Source organism: Psammomys obesus, unplaced genomic scaffold (assembly GCF_907164565.1).
Source record: "Psammomys obesus unplaced genomic scaffold, mPsaObe1.curated_primary_1811, whole genome shotgun sequence".
Taxonomy (NCBI): domain Eukaryota; kingdom Metazoa; phylum Chordata; class Mammalia; order Rodentia; family Muridae; genus Psammomys; species Psammomys obesus.
In genome coordinates, this window is record NW_026589179.1 from 814 (window position 1) to 17,641 (window position 16,828).

The 16,828-nt window shown below is 44.1% G+C and overlaps 1 pseudogene; it reads right to left on the reverse strand.

The window, feature by feature from the left end:
• Nucleotides 1-942: 942 nt before the first annotated feature.
• Nucleotides 943-4,292, reverse strand: LOC129674943 (60S ribosomal protein L7a-like; annotated as a pseudogene).
• Nucleotides 4,293-16,828: the final 12,536 nt, after the last annotated feature.

Here is a 16,828-nt window from a genome sequence, read left to right on the forward strand (position 1 = left end):
TATTTATACATATTAATGTGTTGCCATGCAATTTGCTTATAGCCTCTTGAAGTGTCCTGTATATAATTGTTATGTTTAGCTATGACGCAGGGTGTAGAAACACATGCCTTGCTGTCGTCCTAGCTCTTACAAAAAAAAGATTTCATGTGATCCTGTACTGCCAGATGTTGCAGTTTCTACCTATTGAAAGTAAGGATGGTTTCAGATGGAGGAGCAAACTGAAAGAGCACGAATAAAGAAAACAACCGAGAGGCAAAACCACATAAACCCTGTTTTCACAGCGATTCACACTATGGAGTGGAGGTGAATAAACAGTAAATAACAGAAGAATTTTGTCTCCTCAGAGTTAAAACTACTATCCCACTGACCCTGGCAATGGCATTCTCATTCATTTGCTTCCCCATAATCTGCAATTTCACTATTATTCATTTTACAAATAATAATAACTAGAAGCCAAACAAAACGGTCAACAACTGAACAGTATTCTATGGTATATGTGCACCATATTTCACTGTAAATATAGCTGGACAGCAACAGTTACATTCTATGCCTACTCATCAGAATAAAAAGACATAATCACAAATTATACAGTGTACATTCTTTTTTATTAGAAAATAAAATAAGATCAATATAACAAGGCATTTTGAAGTGAAATTTAGTTGTAAGTTTGGAAAATGACAGCATAAATAAACTGATTCAGATATTTAGGGGGTAATAAAATAATATATAGTCCCTGTAATTGTGTGACTTCTGACTTGTAGTGAATGTTTTAACTATATACTAATAAAATAAAAAATGAAAATTATAAGACATAATATGCAAATATAATCAGAAAATTTATCTTGGCCATTCGAAATTCCTCTGTTGAGAAATCTCTGTTTAGTTCTGTGCCCTTTAAAAAATGTAGTTATATTTATGCAGCAAAAACTTATCAGTGCACATTTAAACCAGTTGAGTGGCGAGTTCTGTAGCCTTTGCCTTTTCCGACTTGGCGTTGCGAGCCACAGATTTAGGACCCAGGAAGTTCCCTCCCAGTGGCAACAGATCTGATTGTATCTGTCGTTGTAATTGGTCCTAGCAGCTTCCACCAGCTTAGCCAGAGCACCCTTGTCTCCCGAGTTAACCTGTGTGGAGGTAACAGTGGTGCAGGTCTTCCTGTGCAGCAGCCACCCCGAGACTGGCCTTTCTCTTGATGATGCAGTAGGGGACCCCCGTCTTTCCACACAAGGCAGGTAGGAAAACCATCACCTCAGTGGGGTGTAAGTCATGGGCAATCACTACCAACTGAGCGTTTTTGTTCTCCACTGAGGCGGTGGCTGTATTGACCCGAGCTTAAAGGACGGTGCTCTCTTAGTGGGGACGTCCCAGCTGGTGGCTGCACTGACCCGAGCTTAAAGGACGGTGGTCTCTTAGTGGGGACGTCCCAGCTGGTGGCTGTACTGACCCGAGCTTAAAGGACGGCGCTTTCTTAGTGGGGATGTCTCCCTTCCCAGCAGCTTTCTTCTCAGCACAGGCCAGCGGCCTCTGCTTCTTCTCCTGCTTTGTCACTGGCCTTGTGGGCAAGCTGAAACAGCTGGGTGGCAGTTTGCCAGTCCAGGGCCTGGGTGAACTGGTTACTGGCAGGAGGTAATTTGACCTGCTTACTGAGGATGGCCCTTTGCCACTGCAGCCTGATGAAGCGGGGCCATTGGACAAAGCCTATGAGAGCTTTTATCCAGCCCAATGCTGAAGTTCACGGGCCTTTTCTCAGACAAAGGATTGACTACCTTTTTGGCAACCCGTTTCTTTAAGAAGGTGGGGTCCAGAGCCACCTTCTTTCCCTTTGCCTTCTTTCATTTGGGCATCTTGCTGGGGTATACGAGAGAGCCTCTACCCCATTTTCAAGTAGATTATTTGATTTGTAGGTGTTTAATGTCTTGAGTTATTTGTTTTGGTATGAGCTCTTTGTCAGATGTAGGGTTGGTGAAGAGCATTTCCCTGTCTGTTGGCCGCTGTTTTGCTCTGTTGACAGTGTCCTTTGGCTTACTTACAAAAGTTTTTCAGTTTCTTGATGTACCACTTATTAATTGTTGATCTTAGAGCCTGAGCTGTTCCTGTTCTGTTCGAGATATTGTCTCCTTTGCCAATGAGTTCAAAGCTGATTCTCATTTTGTCTTCTAATAGATTTAGTGTTTCTGGTTTTATGTTGAGGTCTTTGAGCCACTTGGATCTGAATTTTGTGCAGAGTGATAAATATGGATCTATTTTCATTTTTTTACAAGTAGATATCCAGTTAAACCAACAATACTTATTAGAGATGATTTCTTTTAACCATTGTGTGGTTTTTGGATTCTTTGTCAAAAATCAACTGTCCGTAGGGATATGTGTGTTTATTTCTGGGTCTTCCATTTGATTCCATTGATCAACCAGTCTGTTGTGTTTTTTTCTTTTCTTTTTTTATACCATTGCTCTGTAGTAGAGCTTGAAGTCAAGGCTGAAAAGCACTTAAAGAAATGCTTAACATCATTAGTTATCAGAGAAATACAAATCAAAACGGCTCTTACATTCCATCTTACACCTGTCAGAATGGCTAAGATAAAAACTCAGGTGGCAACACCTGCTGGAGAGGACGTACATAAAGGGGAGCCTCCTCCATGGCTCTGAGGAGTGCACATTTGTACAACCACTTTGGAAATCAATCTGGTGCTTTCTCTGGAAATAACTCTATAATGGCATAGACCCAGTTATACCACTCCTGGGCATATAACCAAAAGTTGATCTATCATACAAGGACATTTGCTCAACTATGTTCATAGCAGCTCTATTCAAAATAGCTAGAAACTGAAACAATCTCTATGTTCCTCAGCTGAAGAATGGGTACAGAAAGTGTGGTCCTTTTGTACAGCAGAATACCACTCAGCTATTAAAAAAAAACAAAAAAATCATGAAATTTGCAGGACAAAAGATGGAACTAGAAAAAATCATCCAGAGTAAAGTAACCCAGAACCAGAAATACACAGATGGTATGTACTTACTTATACATAGATATTAGTCATATAGTACATGATAAACATAATACAATTCACAGACCTAACGAAGTTAAGGAACAAGGAGGGCAGGGATGATATTTGAATCTCACTCGGAGGTGAAATCGCATAGATAGAGTAAGTGGTTGAAAAGAGGGAACAGGGTATGACAGGAAGTGCTGTGGAAATGAGAGTAGGGAGTCAGACATGGAGCAGAGCAGGGGCAGGAGGACAGAGGGCTTGCAGAGAGAAGAGATACCATGGAGGGAGCAACTCTGAGACAAGCAGGAGACCTACGACAAGGTAGTCTCCTGTGAATATATAGGATGACTCTAGCTGAGACCCCCTAGTTGTGGGGGTCATGGAGACTGAAGAGGCCACTCTCTAGCCAGACAGGACTCGTAGTGGAGAAAGGAGAACTCCAACTTACCCACAAAATCTTCGACCCAAAAATTTATCCTTTCTACAAGATGTGCAGGGATAAACATAGAGCAGAGATTGAGGGAATATTTAACCAATGCCTGGCCCAACAGGGGATCCATATCAAGAGAGAGAGACAGCCCCTGACATTTTTTATTATTGACACTGATATGCTTGCAGAAGGGAATCTAACATAACTGTCCTCTGAGAGAGCTGTCCTTTCGGTGGAGACCCAGCAAAGGATGTAAACAGATGGTGAGATTTAGAGCCAAACATTGAACAGAGCACAGGGAGCTTTGTGGAAGAGCTGGGAGAGGATAGAAAATCCTGGAGGGGACAGGAATTCTACAAGAAGAACAACAAAGTCAACTAACCCGGACTCTGAAGCACCAACCAAAGACAATGCATGCACTGAACATAAGGCCTCTACATATATGTACTTGGTGGGTAGCTTAGTCTTCATGTGGGTTCCCTAGTAAGAACAGGGGCTGCCTCTGACATGTACTCTTTTTTGCCTGCTTTTCTATCACTTCCCCCTGGTGGTGCTGCCTTGCCAGGCATGATATGATTTGGTATGCTGAATCCCCTTTCGTGGAGGGGTGGAGATATATGGGGAAGAGAAAGTTAGGGTGGGACCAGGAGGAGAGGAAGGATGGGGCTAATATTAGGATGAAAAGTGAATAAATTAATTAATTTAAAATGTTCTCATAATTTTGAATAAACTCCTTCACTCCTCTATTGATTTGTTTGTCTTGCTGTTGTCAAGGATGATAATATTTTGACAAGGCCCCACAATGTAGCCCAGGTTGGTATGGAACTCACTACGTGACTCAGGATGGCTTGACACTCAGAGACCCATTTGGCCATGTCTCCCACATTACACGACTAAATACATTTATTGTCATTTTTTTAAAACAGGCTTTAATACTGTAGCCTAAGCCGGCTATGAACACACTGTATAGATTAATATGTCCTTAAAATTACAAGTCATCCTCTTCATCCTCCTGAGAACTAGGAGTACAGATGTAGTCATGGCTGACAATTTTTGGTTAGGGAATTATTCATAAGGGTTTTGAGAAATCACAATTCTTCTCAGTGTGCTTATTTTGTATCCAACCAAATCCCCATTTATTCTCCAATATGTCAAATTGGTAAATATTAAGCAGAATCTTCTCATAAAATGACAGTATTTCAGTCTTCTTCAATTTCAAAACATATATATATATATACATACATATATAGTTATATATACATATATATATAATTTTCATTATACAGCACGGCTTTTTCTGAGTGAATAACAGATATCTTGGGTAAATATCAAAATTATTCTAGATCAGATGCCACTATTTCTGTTCTGGGATTATGGAAAAGAGACATGACGGGATAAATGACTTGTTCAAACAGCAGATCTGCCGTGTACAAAGACCTTTCTGCCATCAAAGCACATGTATCCATTGTCACGTCAATGGTGTTGTCTTTAAGCTGGTCTTGTTCCAGTAGTCATACTGTGAAGAGTGCTCAAGACTCAATAAATCATGTAGATTATTGATGTTGTTCTTAGTTGCCTCCTAGAATTTGAATATATGACTTTATTGCCAACAGGAGAACATCATTCAGACACAGTTTATGGAGGAATGGTGCTGAAATTGATCAGTAAACTCCTTTCTGAGGACTGGCTCTCATTCTATCAGCCGAGGGGGAAAAGCAATCTTTAGTATTGTAAAGCCTGTGAACCATAGCAGTTACTGAACTGGCATGATATCCATAGTAGTATAATAAAACCACACTTATCTTGGGGATAACCAAAAGTTATTTAATTGGGCCTAAGGCCCATTTGACAGCAGAGAATTCATGGCTGAAATTGTGATCCCAGGCAAGCACCTTGGCTGCTGTGCTGATTACTGGTTTTGTCAACGTAATAACACAAGCTAAAGTCACCTAGAAAGAGGAGCCCTCAGGTGAGAAATTGCCTCCATATGATTGCCTGTAGGCAAGTCTGTGTGGCATTGTCTTGACTGATTGTTGATGTGAGAGTGTCCAGCTCGCTGAGGTAAGTTTAGTCAGTCCTGGGCAGAAAGTCCTGGGTGGCAGGAAGCAGGCTAAAAAGGCCATGAGGAGAAACCAGTAAGCTGCATAACTTCCTGGCATCTGGTTTCTCCTCTGCTTTAGTTTGTGCCTTTGCTTCCCTCAGTGATGTTCTGTGTTTAGGACATACAAGCCAAATAAGCCATTTGCTCTTCACATTGCTTTCTCTTTTGGTCATTATCACAACAATAGAATGCAAACTATGATAACTGGGGAGGCTGTATTCTACAAAGGAAAACATTCCTTTCTTAAGCAGATACTTCTGTTTATATTGAGTTTGATTTGTAGGCAAATCATTGCTTACACATATGCATCACAATGATACCCATTCTCCCATCATGGTTTTGCAATATGCGTGTGTGATAAAAGTTCAGTTTCCCTTTTCTGTGTAATATCATTTTTCCAGCATTAATTACTGAAAAACTGCATTTTCTTCATTTCTCTTGACAGCATTTGCTAATATCCATAAACACTTGTATAGGAATGCCTGCATAGGCTCCATGTTGGTGTCTGGAATCATCATTCTTGGGTTGTCCACCTTATTCAATGAAGCAGGGTCTCTCAGTCATTCTCAGACCTGGCTTGTCTCCTGAAGTCACAAGCTAGACTCAGGATGTCAGAAACTTATTTTCTACCATCTGAAGCTGGAGTTACAAGGTGGAGCATGCCTTTGCAACACTTACTTTCAGGCTGTGCTACAATCTCCTGTTCTCAGGCTTACTCAGCAATAACTCGAAAGCCATCCTTGATGAGTTATTTTGTCATTTCTGTCAGTTTTTATTATCCATTTGGCTAGTGTTCAACTTTATTAGTTTTTTGAAAGGCCTCACTTTTGAATGAATAGATACTTTTAAAATAAATTTAAAAAAAAACTATGTCGTCGACTTGAGACATTCTAATGAGTGTTTTGATTCCTTCACTCTTGTAAGATTAGTTTCTCTTTTATTCATAGTATCTGCATAAAATGGTTATTTGACCTTACCTTTTTGTTTGTAAACCGTATTTTCTTATTAGTCTATCTATGCTTCTGCAAATCTAATGACAAAACCATAAGATGTTTGCCTATTATCTACAGGAAACTAAGGCTCAGTTCTCTTATTTCCTTTCTTTTTTCTGAAGAATTTTTGTTTTTCTCTATAGATATTTCATGAAGTTCACTGGCTGTTTTCTTTACTGTTGAGCACATTCACTGTAAATTTTACCTCAGATATTGTATTTTCAAGCCATAAAGCTTCCATTTAGCTCTTTTTTTAAGCAGTTTTCTATTTCTCTGCTGAAATGTATCTTTCCATCATTTTAAGAGCTTTTACTTTTACCTCAAAGAACATGGTTAAAATTGTTTCCAAGTTTATGTGTAATGATTCCAGTAATTGGTCACTTGGTGCATCTTAGTCCTGACACTTATTTCTGAGGAAACCTAAAGCAACTTTTGTTCTGTTTTGTTTTCCTTTGTTGCCTGTGGTGACCATGAACTCTAGCCTCAGACTTCCCTCCTAACTTAGCCTTGTGAACAGCTAGGACTAAAGAAACAAAGGAACAAGCTGCTTCTTCTAGCTTAGGCACTTTTAAATCCTCCCAGTAATTCATATTGAAGTGATTTATATCATCTGAAGGAAGTATGCAGGACAAATTGTGGCAGTGTATTCTCTTGCTGTTTAATTGAAATATGGTTATTAAATTTATTAGGTCTGAGCCAGGGTATTGAAGCTATGATAAGCTACACTAGACCACCTACTTTTAACAGTCCAGTTAACCAGAGAAAATAGTAGTGAAAAGTAGAAAAACAGTATGTTTAATGAGATCACGTTGAAAACAGAAACAAAGAGGACCGTGGCTTCCACAAGTCCATCTTTGTTTTCCTGAAACAAAATGAAACATTGTGGTCAAAGTGGGGTCCCACCTATCATAGTCATGTTTCTGGCCTGAGGGTGGTTTGACAAGTCAGACTCTTGTGACATCAACAGTGGATATAAATGGCCCAACGGTTGGTACCAGGATCCCAGTCTTTTTGCTTTTCTCTGTGTGAAACTCCTGAGGAAATTCTAATTTGGGTATACAGGCCTAGTATGGCAAGAATCAGATAGCAAAAGTTAAGAACACAGTTTTTTTCTTTAGGACATTTTCCTTCCTGCCAAAATTACAATATTATTCAAAAAACAAAGGTAATAAGTAAGGACACTTTTTCTGCACAGATGAAGATAATTCTTCTACTTTATAGCATTCAATGTCAGTTTGTAAAAGAACTTGCCATGGATGGGCAGTTTGGTGAATTTTCTCTTCCAGACTCCTGTATCTACTACTATATCTTACAGTAGTAGACTTCTGTGCCAGTAAGGAGAGCGATGCACAGTTTCTAAACCTGTGAATGCATAGAACAATCTTAATGCAGTAGGCATGTTCTGTGTTACAACATTATAATTGTGCTTTAATCCTCAATGTAAATGGCCATTTTGTGCTACTCACCTCAGTAATTTTATAATTTCTCAGTGAAATCCTCATTGAAAAATCTTAAATAACAAAGAAAATTCACAGAAAAGCTACACTATAATTTTCTCTTCAAATTTATAACAGAAGCAAAGTCCTCGTCACCTGTTCTCCCTGATGTGAAAACAATGCATGCTACATCTCCATTGTCCTCAGATAGATTTCTAAGAATCTGTTTTTAAAGTTTAAGAGTGTATTTACCCTTCTCTTCTATGGATATACATCATTCAAATTAAGTGCCTTTGTGCAGTCCCTCCACTCATACAGAATTTCTCAGAATTTCCATCTCCCCAACGGCACCAATCCATAAAGAATTATCCTATCACGAACACTGCTATTTCTCTAGGAACAAATAATATGGAATGATAAAATTTTCCCTTACAGTAAAAGCTAGGCAACAAATATTTACCCAGTAACTACTTTTTCTGAGTACTCTGCTGAACTCTGAAAACACCAATGCAAGTAAACAAGTCACAAACTGAGCCCTCTGTTAAATACCACAATTCCTTCCACAGACATTGAAAGAGCATTTCCATCTCCTTTATTCTGTTTGTGATGCTTATCTCTGTAGTTCCTGTTTTCTTCCCTAAGTTCTCACTCTCTAGGATTTCTTCAGTTTGTGCTTTCTTTAATGTTTGCATTTCCATCTTCAGTTCTTGAAACATCTTTATTCCCTTCACCTGTTTGTTTGTATTTTACTGCCTTCCATTCAATAATTTGTTCAATTCCTTCACCTATTTGTTTAAACTTTCTAATATTTCTTTCAGTGATTTAATTATTTTCTCTCTAAAGGCCTCAATGTATTTGACTTTATCTTCCTGTATTTCTTTACAGATTTTATTTGTTTCCTCATTATTGAAAGACTCCTGCTAGAGCCTCTCTAGACGGGGAGACCCCGCTTCCCAAGGAACAGCGAGACCAGCCTTTGGATGCAAGCCGCAAGAGGTTTATTTCGATACACGGGTACCCGGGGCGACAAAGCCTTTCGGAAGACTTGCGCGCCTCTCGGTTGGGATGACGGGTTTTTATAGGGCTCGAGAGCAAGAAGCACGGTTACAGAAGTGAGAAGCATAGTTACAGGGATCTGATTGGGCGGTTTGAACAAAGCCATAGTTAGGTCACGTACCCGGAACAGGGAAGGCAGGAAGGCAGATGTGAGCCGAGTCACGTACCCGGAACAGGGAAGGCGGGAAGGCAGATGTGAGCCAAGTCACGTACCCGGAACAGGGAAGGCGGGAAGGCAGATGTGAGCCGAGTCACGTACCCGGTTCTTATCTTGGGTGCCCAGAGTGTTTCAGGCGCCCAACCGCAGATATCCTGTCGTTGGGCATCTGTCCTGCCTTGCCTCTGACCCTGCACTGCTCCAGTCTTGCAAAATAGTGTTGCCAGCATTATGCTAGGGATTTATTCTTTCATTCCCCCATTTTTCTTCTAGCTTAGAATGGAATCCTTCATTCTACGGGTCTAGGGAGAGTCAATCTCCGTCTCTAGCTGCTTGAGTTGATGATACTGCTGGGTTAGCACTAACGTCTGTATGACGGAGAGCCGGTCCTTTATAAACTGAACTAACCGATTTAGGATACAAGGCCCAACTAGTAGAATCAGGAGAATTATGATTAGGGGACCCATAATGGAGGAGATCAGGGTGGTAATCCAGGGGGACCGACTAAACCATCTCTCATACCAGCTCTGTCCTGACTCAAAGAATTGCTGTCTCTGTCTGAGTCTTTTTCTGAGTTTAGCCATGTTATCCCTTACCAATCCAGTATGGTCAGCATAAAAGCAACATTCTTCCTTCAAAGCTGCACATAGTCCTCCTTCTTGTAAGAAGAGGATATCTAGCCCCCTTCTATTCTGCAAGACTACTTATAAACCTATTAGGGCCCCCCCCCGAGCCAGTCTTATCTTTAGTGGATTTTGGGTGCGATGGAGTTTCCATGAGGAGGCTGGAGTCTGATCTTGCTTTGCGTCGCGATGAGCCGCTTTGGCATGGGAGGCGTGTACCCACGCTGCGATATCGTCGACCTTGAGCGCCGTCGGGGTTGTTAGCAACACAGTATATGGTCCTTTCCAGCGGGGTTTCAAGTTCTTGGTTTGATGTCGGCGCACCCAAACTGTGTCTCCGATCTGGAACGGATGCAGCACCACCGGTCGGTTTAGCTGTTCCTGGTATGCAGCAGCGATGGGTTTCCAGACTTCTTTCTGGACAATCTGCAGTGCCTGCAAATGAGCTTTTAGAGAGGGGCTGTCAGCAAAGGAGGCTATATAGGGATCAAAGAAATTAACGACCGGTGGTGGGGCTCCATACAGGATCTCGAAAGGAGTGAGTCCATGGGGGCCCGGGGTGTTCCGGGCCCGGTATAGGGCCAGTGGGAGGAGGACCACCCAGTCTCTAGAGCCAGTTGCCAGCGTTAATTTGGATAAGGTCTCCTTGATAGTTTTATTCATTCGTTCTACCTGCCCTGAGCTCTGGGGACGGTATGCACAATGTAATTTCCAATTGATCCCCAACAGATTGGCCACTAACTGACTTACCTGGGAGACGAAGGCAGGGCCATTGTCAGAGCCCAATGCCTGGGGCATGCCATACCTGGGGAAGATTTCTTCCAGAAGCTCTTTGGTGACTACTTTAGCAGTTTTATGTTTGGTGGGGTAGGCTTCTACCCATCTCGAGACGGTGTCCACAAATACCAGTAAGAACCGATATCCATAGAGTCCAGGTTTTACCTCTGTGAAGTCAATCTCCCAGTGGGTGCCGGGGCGATGTCCCCGGATCCTGGTCCCTGGGCCTACCCTATGGCGTCCTGCATTTACTTGGGCGCATGCTGTGCACTCTTCAGCCACTTGCTGTAGAAATTTATCCCTCCCCAGCAGATAGTGGGAGCTTTCTTCCCTTTTTAAGAGGGTTTTTATTTTCCTGGAGCTAAGGTGAGTCAGTCTGTGGAGGTATTTGATCAGGTTACGAGTCTGTTGCAGGAGTCACACAGGTTTTTCTTTGAAAGTCCAGAGTCTTAGCGCGGGATTGTAAGTGGCCCCCATTTCTTTTAGGAGGTCCTGATCTTCCTCACTATAGTGGAAGGGGGATTCCTGAATGGAGGGGACCTCTGCCTCGGCCGGTTTTATAGCCAGGAGCTGGGAGGTATCTGGGCTTTCTCGCATCGCCACTTCTCGGGCAGTTACGTCCACCAAGCGGTTGCCCCTGGCTTCTCGGCTGTCTCCCTTTTGGTGGCCAAGGCAATGGATGATGCTCAGTTTTGAGGGTAAAAACAATGCTTTAAGCAGGGCCAATATTTTAACTTTATTTTTGATTTGTTTTCCTTCCGGGGTTAGCAACCCTCTTCTCCGATATATCTCCCCATGGATGTGAGCAGTGGCAAAGGCATAGCGGCTGTCTGTATAAACGTTGAGCTTCTTACCTCCTGCCATCCGGAGGGCCTGAGTTAGGGTGATGAGTTCAGCCCGCTGCGCTGAAGTGCCAGGTGGTAGGGCCTTACTTAGCCCAAATTACCTCAGTCTCGGTGATGACCGCGGGCCCTGCTCTCCGTTCTCCGTTATCCAGAAAGCTGCTCCCGTCGGTGTACCAGGTGAAGTCGGCGTCAGGGAGGGGCTGGTCGGTCAGGTCGGGCCGGGTGCCATGTACCTCTGCGAGTATCTGGAGACAGTCATGAGTTTCTGGACCCTCCGGTAGGGGAAGCAGTGATGCCAGATTGAGAGCTACTATAGGGCCAAAGTATACTCGATCAGTGTCCAGCAGTAGAGCCTGGTAGTGGGTCATGCGGGCATTGGAAAGCCATTGGCCCGGAGGTTGTTTGACCAGGGCTTCCACTGCATGAGGAGCCAAAATTGTTATTGGCTGTCCCATAGTCAGCTTGCCAGAGTCTTTAGTCAAGAGGGCAATTGCTGCCACCATCCTCAGGCAGGGTGGCCATCCCAAGGCCACCAGGTCAAGTTTCTTGGACAGGTAGGCTATCGGACGCCTCCATGGTCCCAGTTTTTGGGTCAGGACTCCTTTAGCATATCCCTGTTTTTCATCTACAAACAGTTCAAAGGGCTTGTTTAAGTCCGGAGGCCCCATCGCAGGGGAGGTTAGCAGGGCCTCTTTTATGGCTACATAGGCTCTCTGCTGCTCATCTCCCCAAGTAAAGAGAGTCCCTTGCTTGGTGAGTGGGTAAAGTGGCGCAGCCATTTCCGCAAACCCTGGAATCCAGAGGCGGCAGAACCCCGCCGTACCCAGGAACTCTCTTAGCTGTCTTGGGCTTTTGGGCACCGGAATCTTTAGGATTGTCTGTTTCCGCGCCTCAGTCAACCATCTCTGTCCATCTCTGATTTGGTAGCCCAGGTATGTAACCTGCCTCTGGCATAATTGGGCCTTTTTGGCTGAGGCCCGGTATCCTAGAGTTCCTAAGGTCCTCAAAAGGGCCTTGGTTCCTTCCTGACATTTTTCCTCAGTTTTCGCAGCCAGGAGGAGGTCATCAACATATTGGAGCAAGATTAAGACAGGGTAGTGAACCCTAAAGTCGGCCAGGTCCCGGTGCAATGCCTCATCAAATAAGGTGGAGCTGTTTTTGAACCCCTGTGGGAGTCTGGTCCAAGTGAGCTGACCCAACATTCCCAATTCCAGGTCCTTCCACTTGAAGGCAAAGATAGGCTGACTCTGAGGGTGGAGCCTCAAGCAGAAGAATGCATCCTTAAGGTCTAATACCGTATACCAGGTGTACGTCGGAGGAAGCCCAGTCAACAAATTGTACGGGTTAGGTACTGTAGGGTGTATATCCTCCACCCTTTTATTGACTTCTCTCAAGTCTTGCACTGGGCGGTGGTCTCCCGTCCCTGGCTTTTTGACCGGAAGAAGAGGCGTATTCCAGGGGGATTGACAAGGTACCAGGATGCCCTGGTTTAAAAGTCTCCGAATGTGGGGCCTAATTCCTTGGTAAGCTTCATGCGACATCGGGTATTGCTTAATGGAAATAGGAGTTGCCGATGCCTTTAAAGTAATTACCAAGGGCGGTTGGTGGGTTGCGAGACCCACTCCCCCTGTTTCCGCCCAGGCTAAAGGGAATTTTTCTAACCAGACAGTCATTTCTTGCGGCAGAGGCCTTTCAGGCTCATGAAGCTGGTATTCGTCCTTCAGATTTATGGTTAACACATGTAAAGGCTGTCCCTGTGGCCCAGTAATGTGGGCCTTAGTCCCGTCAAAGTGGATTTGTGCCCTGAGTTTCATTAATAGATCTCTCCCCAACAGAGGATAAGGGCAATAAGGAACATGTAAGAAGGAGTGAGTCACCTTACCGGTGGCGAGTTGTACTCTTCTTTCAGTTGTCCATCGGTACCTTTTCCCTCCGGTGGCTCCTTGAACCCACGCTGATTTCTCAGTCAGGGGTCCCGATGAGGTGGTGAGCACCGAATGCTGGGCTCCGGTGTCCACCAGGAAGGTGACGGGTTGCCCCCCCACATTAAGGGTTATCCTGGGTTCAGGGGGGGGGGCTCCTGACCCTGACTTCCCTAATCCTCCAGGCTTAGCAGGGTGGCCTGGGGCTTAGGCTTCCATGGCCCTTTTGGTCTCTTTGGGCAGTCTCGGACCCAGTGCCCTTTTTCCTTGCAGTAGGCGCATTGATCTTTGTCTACCCGAGGACCCCTGGGTCTCCCAGGCCCTGTCTATCCTGTCTCTGTCCTGTCACTACAGTGGTCAGCAATTTGCTAAATTCCCTATTCCTCTTGCGGTCTCTAATGTCCTCTCTCTCTTCTGCCTCTTTTTTAACCTTTCGTCTCTCTCTTCCTGAGTCTCTCTCTTGTTGAAAATCCGCTCCGCCTCTTTCAACAAATCTTGGATTGTACTTTCCCTTAAGTTTTCAAGCCTTTCTAATTTTTTTCTGATATCCGGGGCAGACTGCCAGATGAAGGACATGGCTACATTGGTAGCCTGGTTAGGGTCCTCCGGATCATAGGGGGTGTACACACGATAGGCTTCTTTTAGTTGTTCTAGGAAGGTGGAGGGAGATTCCTCTGACCCTTGGGTCACTAACTTAACCTGGGCCAAATTAGTGGGGCGCTTTGCTGCCCCATGGAGACCTGCTATCAGCAACTGGCGATAGAGACGTAAGTGATTCCTACCGTCCTCCGTGGTGAAGTTCCAATCAGGTCGTTCCAAGGGGAAGGCCTTGTTGATCTCATTTGGCAACTGAGTAGGCTGCTCGTTATCCCCTGGAACGTTTTTACGGGCTTTTAAAATGACCCGTTGCTTCTCCTCGGTGGTCAGGAGGGCCTGTAACAGCTTCTGACAATCGTCCCAGGTGGGCTGGTGGGTTACTAAAATGGACTTGATTAAAGCAGTGAGTCTAGAAGGGTCCCTAGAGAAAGGGGGGTTATTATTTTTCCAGTTATATAGATCTGAAGCGGAAAAAGGCCAGTATTGGAGCTGGCCGTCAGGCCCCGCTCGTAATGGGAGAGCCTGAGATGTGAAATCAGGAGGGGCCTCTCAGAGCCCTCTCAACCGCCCTGCCACCGGGGAAGGAGCCGGTTCCTCCTGAGGTCCGGCTGCGGCGGCTTCTCCCGGCTCTTGGTCGGGGTTTGGGTCCCTATAGGGTAGATATAGGGGTAGTAAGCCAAGGAGAGCTATTATCCTTTTCATCCTAACATGATCCTGCTGGAGCCCAGCGTCCACAATTTGCTTTTTATACGCAAAGCAAAAACAAGTTTCATTACTACAAAGAGGAGTTCTGAAACTGCCAAATTTTTTCTCTAAAATTACTTCCCTGTAGCAGACAAGATGGTCCAAGGTCACATAAACTGTAAGGAACTTAGAACAAGCTTTAAAGAACTTGTTGAAACTTTTTTTTTGAAGGGTTGTAACATGTTTTTCCATAAACAAAACAGCTTAACAAACAAACAGCTCTCCATAAGATACATTCTAAAAACTGCAATTTTTTTCAATTAGCACAAACCATACGGCTGGGTTTCATTTAATAAAACTGATAAAATAAATATCAAAGTATTTTTATTCTCCCCCAAAGGATCGAGAAACTTTTAAATTTTGTCAGATTACCCAAGATCATTGTCATACCCAAATGCCTGATAAACTTTAAATATTTTATAGCCTTAAACATTTAAACAATTTTTTAAAACCCGTTTTTGCAATATCAAAATAAAGTACCCCTTTTGTAGGAGAGAAGTCACAAGTTATAACCATAATCTTTAAAAGTTAAAACCAGATTTCAAAACCAGCATTTACCAGTGTAAACAATGTAATTTTTAAAACCAATATCAATCCAAAACAACTCATCCTTTTAACCTAGAAGGAAATGAGAATTATTTGACCAAGGTTTTTTTTTGTTTGTTTGTTTGTTTGTTTTTTTTTACCCACACCAAGATGGAGGTCACACCACAACCCACATGGCAAAGTCAAGATGGCGGCAAGGCACTGAGGCACTTTACATACCATGTGATACACTATACAAATGCGTTCATAGATCTAATGAACACATAGGCACACATTTTAAACAAGTTTTGTGAGGCCTTTCAGAACAGAAAACAGAAGGTAAACACGAACAAATACTGCACAGAGACATTGAGACAAAAAAACACCCAACAGCTGGCCAAATTTCCCGGGACCAAAACTGAGGCCTTACAGAAATTCCTCCAGGACGAGCACCCAGGCCCAAGTCCCTTTCTGGGTAAGGTACTGTAAAAACAGACCTTCAGATTCCCGCTCTGGCTCCTCTGCCACAGAAGCCTGAGTGGTGGGTGGTTCTAGATCACCTCCAGATACTGATGAAGTTGGGGGACGTCTCTCATGGTTTCAGAGAGACTAACACCAAACACAAACCCGACAAACAATAGACAGACAGTGACACAAACGCAGCGCGCGACACGATTCTGGCACCAAACCGAAAGCAAAACTTCAAATGGAGACTGTGAAGAGGGTCTGGATCCCCCGTCTCCCAAAAGAGACATGTAGCCCTTGGACAGGGGCGAAGCCCCAAAAAGTCCGGGTTGGGTCGTGTCTCCAAACAGACGGGCCCCCAAAATCGGGCCCCCAGACACTCCTGGGACGTCTCCCAAGAGTTGTGGAAAAGAAGTCCGAGCTCGTCAGCTCCTTCTAGTTTCCGCCTAATACGGAGCGACTCAGCTGAATCGTACAAATTTCAAGAGATAGAACAGGCAACAAACACGTGACGGAACGAAGACAAGAGACACTCTGCTGGCCAGCTTACCTCCCGATGATGGGTCGGTGGTCCCTGGGCGGGAGTCTCAAATCTCCGTGGAACCTCCAAATGAAAGACTCCCGCTAGAGCCTCTCTAGACGGGGAGACCCCGCTTCCCAAGGAACAGCGAGACCAGCCTTCAGATGCAAGCCGCAAGAGGTTTATTTCGATACACGGGTACCCGGGGCGACAAAGCCTTTCGGAAGACTTGCGCGCCTCTCGGTTGGGATGACGGGTTTTTATAGGGCTCGAGAGCAAGAAGCACGGTTACAGAAGTGAGAAGCATAGTTACAGGGATCTGATTAGGCGGTTTGAACAAAGCCATAGTTAGGTCACGTACCCGGAACAGGGAAGGCGGGAAGGCAGATGTGAGCCAAGTCACGTACCCGGAACAGGGAAGGCGGGAAGGCAGATGTGAGCCGAGTCACGTACCCGGTTCTTATCTTGGGTGCCCAGAGTGTTTCAGGCACCCAACCGCAGATATCCTGTCGTTGGGCATCTGTCCTGCCTTGCCTCTGACCCTGCACTGCTCCAGTCTTGCAAAATAGTGTTGCCAGCATTATACTAGGGCTTTATTCTTTCAATTATCATCTTCATAAGCATTGATTTAAGGTCATTTTCTTGTGTTTC